At 41.1% G+C, this 15,601-nt stretch overlaps 1 protein-coding gene across 5 annotated transcripts in view; it reads left to right on the forward strand.

The window, feature by feature from the left end:
* NFYC (nuclear transcription factor Y subunit gamma) overlaps positions 1-15,601 on the forward strand; it is a 75,412-nt gene that overhangs the window by 29,770 nt on the left and 30,041 nt on the right. The window lies entirely within an intron of this gene.

Below are 15,601 nucleotides of genomic sequence, written 5' to 3' on the forward strand. Positions count from 1 at the left end.
TCACCATTCTTCCTGCAAGAATTTATTCACTCTTATTAGGTTGGAGAGTCAAAGAGATTAACAAATACTCCTTTGGGGCAGAGGGGGCTGGCCCAGTTCACTCCTAATGGAGGCAGAACAGGTGAGGGAGCCGTGTAACAGCTGTGTGCTGTAGGGCAAGCTTCTCAACCTCCGTTGCTCAGTTGCCCCATTGTCAAACGAGGGGTAACACCTCTTCTGTCATGGAAGGATTTGATGAAAGAAAACACTTAACAGTTTAGAACTGGGTTCTAAATGTTACCTGATCCTTTTTTTTATAAAGGGCCAGATGATGTTTTTGGCTTGCAAGTCATACAGTTGATGTTGTAACTCTTCAACTATACTGTTGTAGCGTGAGAGCAGCCTTCAGCAGCGTCACTGAATGAGGGTGCAGTCTTCCAATAAAACTTAACTTATGCAAACAGACAGCAGGCCCGATTTTGGCCTGTGGGCTCTCATTCCCAGACCTTTGCTTTAGGAGTACTCCACCGAAATATTTGATTTTTTTCCTCTGTCACACAAAATAGTGTTTTATTGCTGTCATATATGCAGGGATGGTTTAAGTTGAACATTAATGACCAAATGAGGAAGAAAGTATGTGAAGTAAGATGTTTACATACCATTTTCTCTTCCACAGAAACAGATCTTAAAGTGTTCTGTTCATGCTTTCCTATCATTTTAATTATGCTTATACCGGTTGCTATGCCTTCCAAGTTTTTCCAGTTATTACTGTACTATGATCTGGCCCTTGTTTAAAAGATTATGTTGTAGTAGATAGCAAACAGAAACATATTTTTGTTTTTGAAGGAAAAATGTTTCTGCTGCCAATTTAAAAATGTGTCCTTGTGAACAGATCTTTAGGGAGAATAATGTGCAGCTAGTTCCAACCCTTAGTCTTTTGGGAAGCATGGTTTTTCCAGTAGGCATTTTGAAAAACAGCTTCATACTTAGCTTTTCAGAGCTAGAAACAGACATACCCTCAAACATTGAACTGGGCATTAATCAGGGTTGGGGAAAACGGTCTCCAGTCAGGCTACGTTATTCATTCTTATAGTGGTGGGTATAAAACCACAAAACCAGTAAGTTTGACTAACTGGGATCCAGTTATGTAAGGGTTTAGAACTTAAGTAGGAAGGTTTCTGGCACTAAGCTTAGTGCTTTCTTGCATGATTAAGTAGATGAGCTTAAAGACTGCTGACCCCTCTTTTCTCTGTAATCACCCTGCCTTCTTTTATATTCATTCCTGTATTGCATCCTCAGGTGGTCCAGTGCAGGTCTTCCATACCAGACCACCCCTTTGGCATATATGTTCAGTATACATTGCTCTTGGAGTGGCTTAGTGGAATGACAGGCCAGTTCACAAACACAGGTCTTTTAGTTTCCAGAGTAGTGCTGTTTTTCTCCTGAAATTGTTGATTTGAGATTGGTTTTATTGTAGAGAACATATGCCTCCTTAAGTCTTGAAATGCTCTTTAGCCATGATTGATACTGGCATATGTCCTTAGGTCCATCTGTACAAACATTAGAACCAAATTGTCTGTTAGTGGAATTGTTTTGTTTCAGAAGTCTTAGTTTCTTTGTAGTGTGGAAGAATATCTAAAATGGCAAGCACATTTACCCATCTAGTTATTCATGTTAATATCCTTTGTCTGTATCTCTCACTCACCATTTGAAATATAACATCCCAACAGTTTTGGCTAATTCAAATAAACCTGGAACTAACTTCAATAAATACTTGAACAGTACTGGAACATAATAAAATGCATGTGAAAGTGCTGCCAGTTGGGCAAAATAAAAAGCATGTCATCTAATGACAGAGGAAGACATGATCAGAACACGAGTCACAAAGGGAGTGAAGAAGATAGTGCTTTGAACATGGGGAGGTGCACAGGGATGGCTGGGGTGCCTGTGGTCTAAAGGCTGCAAGTTGGATTTTGCAGGGGGGATGGTCATTAAAGGGAAACATGGTACCATTGTTTAGATTTTTCAGTCGTAAAACTGGGCTGGGATATATTTGCTTGCATTTGACAATGAGAGTGTTGTTTTTAGGTGAAACCTGATTTCTTGGACTGGGTCAGCTCTAGTACTTTAATAGGAAGCAGTGTTGGTCAAGGATTGGGTTTCATTTCGGGGGAGCTTTCTTTGATCTTTTTTCCTTGAACAGATATGTTAGGGTTTTAGGTATTATCTCCCAACAACATCTATTTGGTTTTAGTTATTTCAAAGACTATATAGTGGGTTTAGTGAGGTATATGCCAAGAGAGCTAAAGTCTAATGGTACAGAGTTTTAGAAACCAGGGAATATTGCAGTAAAATCTTATATTTCTTTGTATTTTATGAGGTTGATCACTTTGATAAATCCTGTTTCGTGTCTGATTGTATCACTGAGGGAGGATTTGGTGAGCCATGGTACCTGCTCAAGAGCAAGAGCTTGAAAGATTTCCAGGATCTTTAGAAGAGGAGCACTCTGCTTCTGAGATGTTTTGAAAACTGTTTAGGTCTTTTTCTTTCTTCATCAATGATAAAGAGTAACTGGATATTAGAGTGACAGCTAGATTTTTCCATCCTTGAATGATCTGATTGAATCATCTTCTCTCCTCCATGATTTTCTCCTTATTTTCCTGCTAATCAATGGCCAAACAGAGAGGTATTTGTCCTCCTTCTACTTACCTTTTGTCATTAGTTTTTCAAACTTTACTAATCTGTCCTGGTCACCTTTCTGAGAAAGTTCTGTCTTTCAAAGATTTATACTTAGGAGTGGTATGCACCCATGTTTCCAGGCTTCCAGTCGCCTTGCAACTTCAGGGCATGGGGGATGGGGGGCGTGGGGGATGGGGGGCGTGGGGGATGGGCGGCGTGTTGTGGCCTTCCTATCCTGCCCTTTTATCTTAAATTCACTTCAGTAAGTCAGTTTCAGGTGGATTTCTTTCTTTCTTTTTTTTTTTTTATTTATTTGACAGAGACACAGCGAGAGAAGGAATGCAGACAGGGGGAATGGGAGAGGGAGAAGCAGGCTTCCTGCTGAGCAGGGAGCCCGACGTGGGGCTCGATCCCAGGACCCTGGGATCATGACCTGAGCCGAAGGCAGACGCTTAACGACTGAGCCACCCAGGCGCCCCAAGTTTCAGGTGGATTTCTGATTGTTCTTATTTTGAAGGCCCAGAGAGAACCTCATTTATTCTGAGCTTCCCAGAATAGCTTCTATAACCAGCCACTTCCTTTGGTTGTCAGGCAATCCCATTAGTCTATTTCAGGGCCAGCCTTTCCAAGAGACCTCTTTTTCTCAGAAACGCCATACCCAGCAACTCTCTTGCCCCTTCATTCAGGAGTAATCAGTCAGACTGTGCTAGACTCTGTGACAGATCCAGAGGTCAGTCATATTCAGGTCCTACCCACAAGGAGCTTGTAAACCAGAAGGGGAGATATGATAAGACACACACATAAATAATGATCATACAAGATAACATGGTGATGGCAGAAAGAGGTGCAGATCAAGGGCTCTGAAGATTCACAGGAGGGAGTGATCATGTCCAGATGGGGATGTTTAGAGAAGACTTGTGGACAGATGACAGTTGAGTTGAGCATTGGAGAAACAGCCTTTTTGTGATGGACTTTGAGTCTTCCCTTTCTAGCTTTGCAAAGCAAACTGTTTTTAAAAGCAGATAAATTAATAGATACTGGGAGTTGAGATTATTTCTGGCAACAACCATTCGATACTTCATCTGATCCTTTCATCTTTATTAAACAGTTAAACAGACATCTTATTCAAGTATTATAAAGTAATTAACATGAATGATAAATCTAATATTAATAATGAATTAAGTCTGGGAAATTCTATGCTGCATATTTCTTTTTTTAAGATTTACTTATTTATTTTAGAGAGCACGAGCGGGAGGGGCAGAAGGAGAGGGAGGGAGACTCTCAAGCAGACTCCCTGCTGAGTGCAGAGCCTGGTACAGGGCTCTATATCTCACGACCCTGAGATCAGGGCCTGAGCTGAAACTAAGTGTCAGATGCTTAACTGACTGCGCCACCCAGGCACCCCAAAAGTCACCTGTTTTTGTTGTCGTTGTTGTTGTGTTTGTTTGTTTAAAGTAGGCTCCATGCCCAGTGTGGAGCCTAGTGGGGCTTGAACTCATGACCCTGAGATCAAGACCTGAGCTGAATCAAGAGTTGGATGCTTAACTGACTGAGGCATCCAGGTGCCCCTATGCTGCATGTTTCATGAGTGATCTAAAGCAATGCACTTGGTCTTGAGGCAGTTTTGTTGTCAACTGTATATAAATAGCTTTGTCCTGCGATAGAGATAGCAATTTAACATGGAATAAAAAGGATCGTGGGGGTGCCTGGCTGGTTCATTCAGTTGAGCATCTGACTTTGGCTCAGGTCATGATCTCAGGATCCTGGGATCAAGCCCCAGCTTTGGGCTCTGGGCTTATTCGGGAGTCTGCTTTTCCCTTTCCCTCTGCCCCTCCCCTTGCTCATGCTGTCTCGCTCGCTCACTCTCTCTCAAAAAAAGAAAAAAAAAAGGATCCTGAAATATTAATCTTTCTTACTTTTAAATAATACTTTCTTGTTACCCTAGAAAATGGATCTGGCATATATTCCATGGGCTATAGATGTTATGAATAGGCTGTTTCTGTAGCAAAATCAACTTAGTTGCAATTAATGTATTTAATTACTAAAGTCAGACTGATAAGATTAACTAAGGTTGGTTTATATTTTTTAGCTTGTTGGGGTGTTTAGTGAGCAAAGTTTGTTTGCTCATTAGGTTTCATTATTTTAATCCTGAGCCTCAGTCAGAAAACATTGAGAACACCAGTTTGTTTTCATAAAATCTTTTGCTTGATGGACGCCTGGGTGGCTCAGTTGGTTAAGCATCTGCCTTCAGCTCAGGTCATGGCCCCAGGGTCCTGGGATCGAGCCCCACATCGGGCTCCCTGCTAGGCGGGAAGCCTGCTTCTCCCTCTCCCACTTCCCCTGCTTGTGTTCCCTCTCTCGCTGTGTGTCTCTCTCTGTCAAATAAGTAAAATCTTAAAAAAAAAAATCTTTTGCTTGAGATTTGGTCTAATTTTTTTTAAGATTTTATTTATTAATTTGACAGAGAGACACAGTCTAATTTTTATTTTTATTTTTTTATGTTGTATACAAGAAACCCACTTTATTTATTTTATTTTATTTTTTAAAATAATTTTTATTGTTATGTTAATCACCATACATTACATCATTAGTTTTTGATGTAGTGTTCCATGATTCATTGTTTGTGCCTAAGACCCAGTGCTCCACGCAGAATGTGCCCTCTTTAATACCCATCACCAGGCTAACCCATCCCCCCCCCTCCCCTCTAGAACCCTCAGTTTGTTTTTCAGAGTCCATCGTCTCTCATGGTTCGTCTCCCCCTCCGACTTACTCCCCTTCATTCTTCCCCTTCTGCTATCTTCTTCTTCTTTTTTTTTCCCTTAACATATATTGCATTATTTGTTTCAGAAGTACAGATCCATGATTCATCAGTCTTGTACAATTCACAGTGCTCACCATAGCACATACCCTCCCCAATGTCTATCACCCAGCCACCCAATCCCTCCCATCCCCCACCACTCCAGCAACCCTCAGTTTGTTTCCTGAGATTCAGAATTCCTCATATCAGTGAGGTCATATGATACATGTCTTTCTCTGATTGACTTATTTCACTCAGCATAACACCCTCCAGTTCCATCCACGTCGTTGCAAATGGCAAGATCTCATTCCTTTTGATGGCTGCATAATATTCCATTGTGTATATATACCACATCTTCTTTATCCATTCATCTGTCGATGGACATCTTGGCTCTTTCCACAGTTTGGCTATTATGGACATTGCTGCTGTAAACATTGGGGTGCACGTACCCCTTCGGGTCCCTACATTTGTATCTTTGTGGTAAATACCCAGTAGTGCAATTGCTGGATCGTATGGTAGCTCTAATTTCAAGTGTTTGAGGAACCTCCATACTGTTTTCCAGAGTGGTTGCACCAGCTTGCATTCCCACCAACAGTGTAGGAGGGTTCCCCTTTCTCCACATCCCCGCCAACATCTGTTGTTTCCTGACTTGTTAATTTTAGCCATTCTGACGGGTGTGAGGTGGTATCTCATTGAGGTTTTGATTTGGATTTCCCTGATGCCGAGCAATGTTGAGCACTTTTTCATGTGTCTGTTGGCCATTTGGATGTCTTCTTTGGAAAAATGTCTGTTCATGTCTTCTGTTTATTTCTTGATTGGATTATTTGTTCTTTGGGTGTTGAGTTTGATAAGTTCTTTATAGATTTTGGATACTAGCCCTTTATCTGATATGTCATTTGCAAATATTTTCTCCCATTCTGTCGGTCGTCTTTTGGTTTTGTGGACTGTTTCTTTTGCTGTGCAAAAGCTTTTTATCTTGATGAAATCCCAAGAGTTCATTTTTGCCCTTGCTTCCCTTGCCTTTGGCGATGTTTCTAGGAAGAAGTTGCTGTGGCTGAGGTGGAAGAGGTTGCTGCCTCTGTTCTCCTTTAGGATTTTGATGGACTCCTGTCTCATGTTTAGGTCTTTCAACCATTTGGAGTCTATTTTTGTGTGTGGTGTAAGGAAATGGTCCAGTTTGATTCTTCTGCATGTGGCTGTCCAATTTTCCCAACACCATTTGTTGAAGAGACTGTCTTTTTTCCATTGGACATTCTTTCCTGCTTTGTCAAAGATGAGTTGGCCATAGAGTTGAGGGTCCATTTCTGGGCTCTCTATTCTGTTTCATTGATCTCTGTGTCTGTTTTTGTGCCAGTAGCATACTGTCTTGATGATGACAGCTTTGTAATAGAGCTGGAAGTCCGGAATTGTGATGCCGCCAGCTTTGCTTTGCTTTTCTTTTTCAATATTCCTCTGGCTATTCGGGGTCTCTTCTGGTTCCATACAAATTTTAGGATTATTTGTTCCATTTCTTTGAAAAAGGTGGATGGTATTTTGATGGGGATTGCATTGAATGTGTAGATTGCACTAGGTAGCACTGACATCTTCCAATGTTTGTTCTTCCAATCCATGAGCATGGAACGTTTTTCCATTTCTTTGTGTCTTCTTCAGTTTCTTTCATGAGTATTTGATAGTTTTCTGAGTACAGATCCTTTGCCTCTTTGGTTAAATTTATTCCTAGGTATCTTATGGTTTTGGGTGCAATTGTAAATGGGATCGACTCCTTGATTTGTCTCTCTTCTGTCTTGTTGTTGGTGTATAGGAATGCCACTGGTTTCTGTGCATTGATTTTATATCCTGCTACTTTACTGAATTCCTGTATGAGTTCTAGCAGTTTTGGGGTGGAGTCTTTTGGGTTTTCCACATACAGTATCATATCATCTGCAAAGAGTGAGAGTTTGACTTCCTCTTTGCCGATTTGGATGCCTTTGATTTCTTTTTGTTGTCTGATTGCTGTGGCTAGGATTTCTAATACTATGTTGAATAGCAGTGGTGATAGTGGACATCCCTGCCCCGTTCCTGACCTTAGGGGAAAAGCTCTCAGCTTTTCCCCATTGAGAATGATATTCGCTGTAGGTTTTTCATAGATGGCTTTTATGATATTGAGGTATGTACCCTCTATCCCTATAGTCTGAAGAGTTTTGATCAAGAAAGGATGCTATACTTTGTCAAATGCTTTTTCTGCATCTATTGAGAGGATCATATGATTCTTGTTCTTCTTTTGTTAATATATTGTATCACGTTGATTGATTTGCGGATGTTGAACCAGCCTTGCAGCCCAGGGATAAATCCCACTTGGTCATGGTGAATAATCCTTTTAATGTACTGTTGGATCCTGTTTGCTAGTATTTTGGTGAGAATTTTTGCATCCATGTTCATCAAGGATATTGGTCTGTAATTCTCCTTTTTGGTGGAGTCTTTGTCTGGTTTTGAGATCAAGGTAATGGTGGCCTCATAAAATGAGTTTGGAAGTTTTCCTTCCATTTCTGTTTTTTGGAACAGTTTCAGGAGAATAGGTATTAATTCTTCTTTAAATGTCTGCTAGAATTCCCCTGGGAAGCCATCTGGCTCTGGGCTTTTGTTTCTTGGGAGATTTTTGATGACTGCTTCAATTTCCTTAGTGGTTATAGGTCTGTTCAGGTTTTCTATTTCTTCCTGGTTCAATTTTGGTAGTTGATACATCTCTAGGAATGCACCCATTTCTTCCAGGTTATCTAATTTGCTGGCACAGAGTTGCTCATAATATGTTCTTATAATTGTTTGTATTTCTTTGGTGTTCGTTGTGATCTCTCCTCTTTCATTTTTGATTTTGTTGATTTGGGTCATTTCTCTTTTCTTTTTGATAAGTCTGGCCAGGGGTTTATCAATTCTTGTTAATTCTTTCAAAGAACCAGCTCCTAGGTTTGTTGATCTGTTCTACTGTTCTTTGGTTTCTATTTCATTGAGTTCTGCTCTGATCTTTATTATTTCTCTTCTCCTGCTGGGTTTAGGCTTTATTTGCTGTTCTTTTTCCAGCTCCCTTAGGTGTAGGGTTAGGTTGTGTATTTGAGACCTTTCTTGTTTCTTGAGAAAGGCTTGTATTGCTATATACTTTCCTCTCAGGACTGCCTTTGCTGTATCCCAAAGATTTTGAACAGTTCTGTTTTCATTTTCATTGGTTTCCATGAATTTTTTTAATTCTTCTTTAATTTCCTGGTTGACCCATTCATTCTTTAGTAGGATGCTCTTTAGCCTCCATGTATTTGAGTTCTTTCCGACTTTCCTCTTGTGATTGAGTTCTAGTTTCAAAGCATTGTGGTCTGAAAATATGCAGGGAATAATCCCAATCTTTTGGTACCGGTTGAGACGTGATTTGTGACCTAGGATGTGATCAATTCTGGAGAATGTTCCATGGGCACTAGAGAAGAATGTGTATTCCGTTGCTTTGGGATGGAATGTTCTGAATATGTCTGTAAAGTCCATTTGGTCCAGTGTTTCATTTAAAGTCTTTATTTCCTTGTTGATCTTTTGCTTAGATGATCTGTCCATTTCAGTTAGGGGGGTGTTAAAGTCCCCCACTATTATTGTTTTGTTGTCAATGTGTTTCTTTGCTTTTGTTATTAATTGCCTTATATAATTGGCTGCTCCCATGTTCGGGGCATAGATATTTACAATTGTTAGATCTTCTTGTTGGAAAGACCCTTTAAGTAGGATATAGTGTCCTTCTTCATCTCTTATTACAGTCTTTGTTTTAAAATTTAATTTGTCTGATATAAGGATTGCCACCCCAGCTTTCTTTTGGTGTCCATTAGCATGGTAAATGGTTTTCCACCCCCTCACTTTCAATCTGGGGGTGTCTTTGGGTCTAAAATGAGTCTCTTGCCGACAGCATATTGATGGGTCTTGTTTTTTAATCCAATCTGATAGCCTGTGTCTTTTGATTGGGGCATTGAGCCCATTTACATTCAGGGTAACTATTGAAAGGTATGAATTTAGTGCCATTGTATTGCTTGTAAGGTGACTGTTACGGTATATGGTATATTGTCTGTGTTCCTTTCTGATCTATGCTGCTTTTAGGCTCTCTTTTTGCTTAGAGGACCTCTTTCAATATTTCTTGTAGGGCTGGTTTTGTGTTTGCAAATTCCTTTAGTTTTTGTTTGTCCTGGAAGCTTTTTATCTCTCCTTTTATTTTCAATGAGAGCCTAGCTGGATATAGTATTCTTGGCTGCATATTTTTCTCGTTTAGTGCTCTGAAGATATCATGCCAGTCCTTTCTGGCCTGCCAGGTCTCTGTGGATAGGTCTGTTGCCAATCTAATGTTTCTACCATTGTAGGTTACATATCTTTTCTCCCGAGCTGCTTTCAGGATTTTCTCTTTGTCTCTGAGACTCGTAAGTTTTACTATTAGATGTCGGGGTGTTGACCTATTTTTATTGATTTTGAGAGGGGTTCTCTGTGCCCCCTGGATTTTGATGCCTGTTTCCTTCCCCACATTAGGGAAGTTCTCTGCTATTATTTGCTCCAGTATACCTTCTGCCCCTCTCTCTCTTTCTTCTTCTTCTGGGATCCCAATTATTCTAATGTTGTTTCGTCTTATCGTATCGCTTATCTCTCGAATTCTGCCCTCGTGATCCTGTAGTTGTTTCTCTCTCTTTTTCTCAGCCTCTTTATTTTCCATCATTTGGTCTTCTATATTGCTGATTCTTTCTTCTGCCTCATTGATCCTAGCAGTTAGTGCCCCCATTTTTGATTGCACCTCATCAATAGCCTTTTTGATTTCGACTTGGTTAGATTTTAGTTCTTTATTTCTCCAGAAAGGTTTCTCTAATAACTTCCACACTTTTTTCAAGGCCAGCTAGTATCTTTAAAGTCATGATTCTGAACTCTAGGTCCGACATCGTACTAATGTCAGTATTGAGTACGTCCCTGGCAGACAGTACTACCTCTTGTTCTTTTTGCTGAGGTGATTTTTTTCGTCTTGTCATTTTGTCCAGAGGAGAACAGATGAATGAGAGAACAGAATGCTAACAGGTTAACAACGTCTCCAGCAAATATACTCTATACAAATTAGAAAAGACCTGAAACCAGGGGACAAGAAAGGGAAAGAAAGAAGAGGAAAAAAAAGGAAAAAGAAAAAGATAAAAACAAACAAAAACAGAACAAAACAAAACAAAAAAACAATATGATCAAATATGATCAGGCTAGTGCATAGATCAGTGCCACACACTAGCTTTTGGGCATATTTTGGTCTGTTAGAAGAAAGTGCCTGCTGAAATTTTAAAGGTAGAAAGACTTATATATGTACAAAATAAGGGTTGATACAATGAAGGGATGGCAGATGACTGTAAAGATGAAGATTGTAAAAGATTTTATAAAAGGAATTGATAAGTTGTTTTTAAAAAGAAAAAAAAAAGGGAGAGAATGTGATCAGGCAGGAGACTAGAACAAAGCCATACACTAGTGATTTAGGGTATATTTGGATCTGTTAGAAGAAATTGTATCTTAAAATTTTAAAGAGAGAACAGCTTATATATATATATGCCAAAAATAAGGGTAACTACTATGAAGGGATAGAAATATGACTCTAAAAATGAAAAATAAAAAATGTTTTTTTAAAAAAGGGATTGATAAGGTGTTGTTTGAAAAAGGGAAAAAGAAAAATTAAAAAAAAGTTAAAAAAATGAACCTTGAAAAACTAATGAATTATGGTAAAAAAAGCCATGAATTCTATGTGCAGTATTCCCCTAGCGCTGGAGTTCTCCCGTTCTCCTTGATCGGTAAACTTGGTCTTGGCTTGCTGGCTGTTCGTGCTGATCTTCTGGGGGAGGGGCCTGCTTGTCGTGGTTCCCAAATGTCTTTGCCGGAGGCGGAACTGTCTGCCCTTGTGAGTCCGGGCTAAGCATGCTGCTCCGGTTTGCTCTCAGGAGCTTTTGTTCCCTGCAAGCTCTCGGTACAGCTTTGGAGGACCAGGGTGAAAATGGTGGCCTCCCACTCTCTGCCCGGAGGAGCTGAGAACTCGGGGCCCCGCTCCTCAGTGTGCCCCCAGAGAAGAGCAGTCAGTCCCGTCTCCCTGGTCTCTGGCCACACTGCGTGCTCACCCGGCCTGTGACCGAGCGTTTCTATCTCTGGCACCCGACCCCGTGTGGAGTCTCCAAACCCAGCAGATCCCTGCGGTGTGCTCCCGCACCGCTCCTCCCCAGGAAGGAAGGGGAGTCTCCGCGGCTCTGCCGCTTGTTGGGTCCCTGCTGGAGGAGCAGTAGCCCGACTGGGCCACGGGTCACAGTTTATGGCAACCCCGAGCTGAGAGCCTGCGCCTCGGCTCCGTCTCTGCAGCCGGCTTCCCCGCTCCGATACCTGGGAGCTCTGCTGCACTCAGGCACCCCCGGTCTTTCTGTGACCCCGAGGGTCCTGAGACCACACTGTCCCACGAGGGCTCCACCCCCCGCTTAGCCACTGGAGCAACGTCCCTCAGCGGAGCCGACTTCTAAAAGTTCTGATTTTGTGCTCTGCGGCTCTATCACTTGCTAGAAGCGGCCGATGGAGGCCCCCTCCCCCACCGTCTATCCTTCCGAATATCGCCTCGGATTCACTTCTCCGCATGTCCTACCTTCCTGAAAGTGGTCGCTTTTCTGTTCAGAGTGTTGTTACTTTTCTTATCTTTGATCTCCTGTTGAGTTCCTAGGTGTTCAGAATGGTTTGATCCCTATTCAGCTGAATTCCTGAGACCAGGCGAAATCCAGGTCTCCTACTCCTCTGCCATCTTGCTCCGCCCCCCCTAATTTTTACTTTTTTAAATTTTTTTTAAATGTTTTATTTATTCATGAGAGTCAGAGAGAGAGAGAGACAGAGGCAGAGGCAGAGGAAGAAGCAGGCTCCCGGCCTAGCAGGGAGCCTGATGCGGGACTCGATCCCAGGACCCTGGGATCATGACCTGAGCCGAAGGCAGACGCTTAACCATCTGAGCCACCCAGGCACCCCCACAGTCTAATTTTTAAAGCCTGACTCTGCTGCTGAGGAGAATGACTCTGCTTTGAGGAAAACCTTATTTATTTATTTGTTTGTTTGTTTTTTATTTATTTATTTGAGAGAGAGAGCTGGGCAAGGGGCAGAGGGAGAGGGTGAGAGAGAAGCCACAAGCAGACTCCCCACTGAGCACAGAGACCAAAGCGGGGCTCGATCCCACAACCATGAGATCATGACCTGAGCCACCCAGGCGCCCCAAGGAAAACCTTTTGAATAAAAGTAGTCACTGTTTCTAGGAATTTATAGTAACAATTCACGTTCTTTCAAGAGGTATTAAAAGAATTACCTACTAATCATCTCTGTGCAGAGATGCTAGAAATCATGTTCCTCATGAGAAGATCTTCTGTTTCTGATGAGAATACCTTTGTTTTTGAAGACAGGAATTTGTAAAAAGACGTTTCTGGATGGAAAAATAAGGCTGTAACTGTAAATCCAGAGCTTAATTGGAACTTTGCAAATATAACTTAATATAAAGAAGAACACTCAGAGCTGTCCAAAAATGGAAAAGGGTACCTTACCAGTAAGCCAGTTTCCCAGAACCGGGGAGGGAGATGCCCATATTGAAGCTGAATGACCACTTGGGATAGGATTGAGGGGGTTGGCTGAGGTTGGAATAGAGCTGTGAGCGTGTTTTTAGAGGGGTGAGCCTCGGTGGCTCCTGATGTCTTTTCTTTTAAGTCCTGAACTTTAATGATGCAGTAAAATGCAAAGGACATTATTATTGACTTGTATATTTTGCCATTACCCATTTGTGATTTTCTAATGCAGATGGGCCTCTGAAATTAGAAATTTAACCTTCAATACATTTCTCAGTTCCAGAAAGACTTGTTAACTTTTGTTTTGTACCTAACCCTCGTTCCCAACCGTGTGTGGCTCTGAGCCAGCCAGATTCATTCATGATCTATTGACTGCACAGATGTTTGGGAACTGATGACACCAGCACATACTTAGTTGGGATAGCTCATAATTTAAAAGCAAGACTGTCCACAGACAAAATTTAAAGGTGCTTCTTGAAGTGTGAGCCTTTATAATGTTTATGGGAACAGATTAGAGGACAGCCGAAACTTGTTACCAACTTTCTAAAGCTCACTCAAATTGAACCCTCCCCATGCAGGTATACAAAGATACCACACTGGCAGTGGTGTGGTGTGCATCTTCTTTCACTGTAGCAGTTCGTGTGGCAAATTTTGCTAAGATCAGGCCTTTCCATGGAGCCATACAATAAAAGGTTAGATTCTTTTTTTAAGTTTTTGATATTTATTTTTATTTCTAGAAAGATTTTTTGTTTGCTCCATTTTGAAAGGTTAGAGTCTAGGGGCACCTGGGTGGCTCAGTTGGTTAAGCGTCTACCATCAGCTCAGGTCACGATCCCTGAATCTTGGGATTGAGCCCTGCATGGGCTCCCTGCTCAGTGGAGAGCCTGCTTCTCCTTCTGCCCTGCGCCGCCCCCCCCCCAGCTTGTGCTCTCTCTCTCTCTCTCTCAAATAAATAAAATCTTTTAAAAAATAAAAATAAAAGGTTAGAGTCTCTCTTCACTGTAATCAGTACCTTGTAAGTATCTATTAAAAATAAACTTCTTTTGGTTGCTTAGATTTCTTTGATCTCAGCATATCTAAGAGAATCGTGTATAGACCCTGTGCATACGATGATGAATGAAAATGTCATGGGAGCTGAGCTGAGAGGACCATACTTGGTTATTGAGGACTGAAGATTTTATCTAGTCATTTCAACTGTGACTCAACACTCTTCACTTTAATTCTCTCCAAACCTCCAAGATCATATTGCTTCCTAGTACTTAAGAGTTCCTGTTGATGTATAGGGCTGCTTGTTGGCCTCCAGCACCAGAAATTGGCTCCAAATCTTTTCCCATTACATCATCACCCACTAATGTCATTACACCAGAGTGAAATCTGCTTTGAAGATTGTACTCTTGTTTTCCTTCCATCTCTTTCCTCTCATCATTTCCTTTAGAAGGAGAAAGAAAAAAAATTAGAGACCTCTTGGACAATCCCAGGCAAACATTTAAGGGGGAATCAAACATCCTCAGTCTAAACCTAGATTTATCAGTCTTCATTCCACTCTGCTGACAGAAAGTGATCTGCCCAGCATGTGTCCTTATGGAGTCTGGAAAGGAACACGTTTGGTCATGTGACACCTGACTTTCGTGCTTTTCTCTCAGCCCTTCAGAATTAGTTCTTAATGATTTACATAGCTCTCTGCCAGCATCTTGTCACTGGCCTGTTAAACTTTTTAAAATAATTTTCCAGAATAGAAATTCTTAGGACATCACTAAGTTTCTTATTCTTTGTGTTTAATTAAACTGTTTCTTGCATTTAAGTATTTGCCAGATAAGCATTTAAGCCATCTGGAGTTTTTTACTTTCCCCCTGTAAATCTTATAAAACTTACAATATTATCTACAGTTAAAATTGATACAGGGATCCTTACTTATCTTCCCTCCCCCAACACAAAAGCAGTTGATCGCATGCAGGTTCTGACCCTCTTTTCTCTATCCTAAATTTCATTCCCCATTGTTTTTCAACTACCTTTAAAGCTTCCAGTTGATGGTATGCTTTGACTTTTTCCTAACAGAGAGGTTCAAGTAAGAAAAGAATTGGGAAGTAGTTTCAGTTCAGAGACTTGGTGCTACCCACTCAATTACTGGCCCAGGCTTTAACACTTCTGTGCCCTCTGAGGCAGATTAGCTTGAGATTAGAAGAAATAATAATCAACAGTAGCCTCGAAGAAATGGGACCACAGTGTCTAAAACAAAAGAATAAAATGGGCTCTTAAGACTTGGGTTTACATTTCTGTACAGTATTAGTCTTTGGGACCTTAATCTATCTGCTGCAGGCTATGGCGTGGAGTGTGAGAAACCATGGTGAACTTGAAAAAAACATTGGATGGAATGGCATTGAAAATTATGGACCACACTAGGGCACCAACCAGTTACCCTTTTTGTCTCCTCCTAAGATAAGACATTGAAAGGCCTTGATTCATACTAAGATTTCAGTTTGAATTTCTAGTAATTTTAGGTTTTCTAGTTAGAGCTCCTTGATAGTCTCTGTGGGATAAGTTGGATAGAAGGGGAAACTTTTTCCATATG

This window comes from Zalophus californianus, chromosome 4 (assembly GCF_009762305.2).
Source record: "Zalophus californianus isolate mZalCal1 chromosome 4, mZalCal1.pri.v2, whole genome shotgun sequence".
NCBI lineage: Eukaryota > Metazoa > Chordata > Mammalia > Carnivora > Otariidae > Zalophus > Zalophus californianus.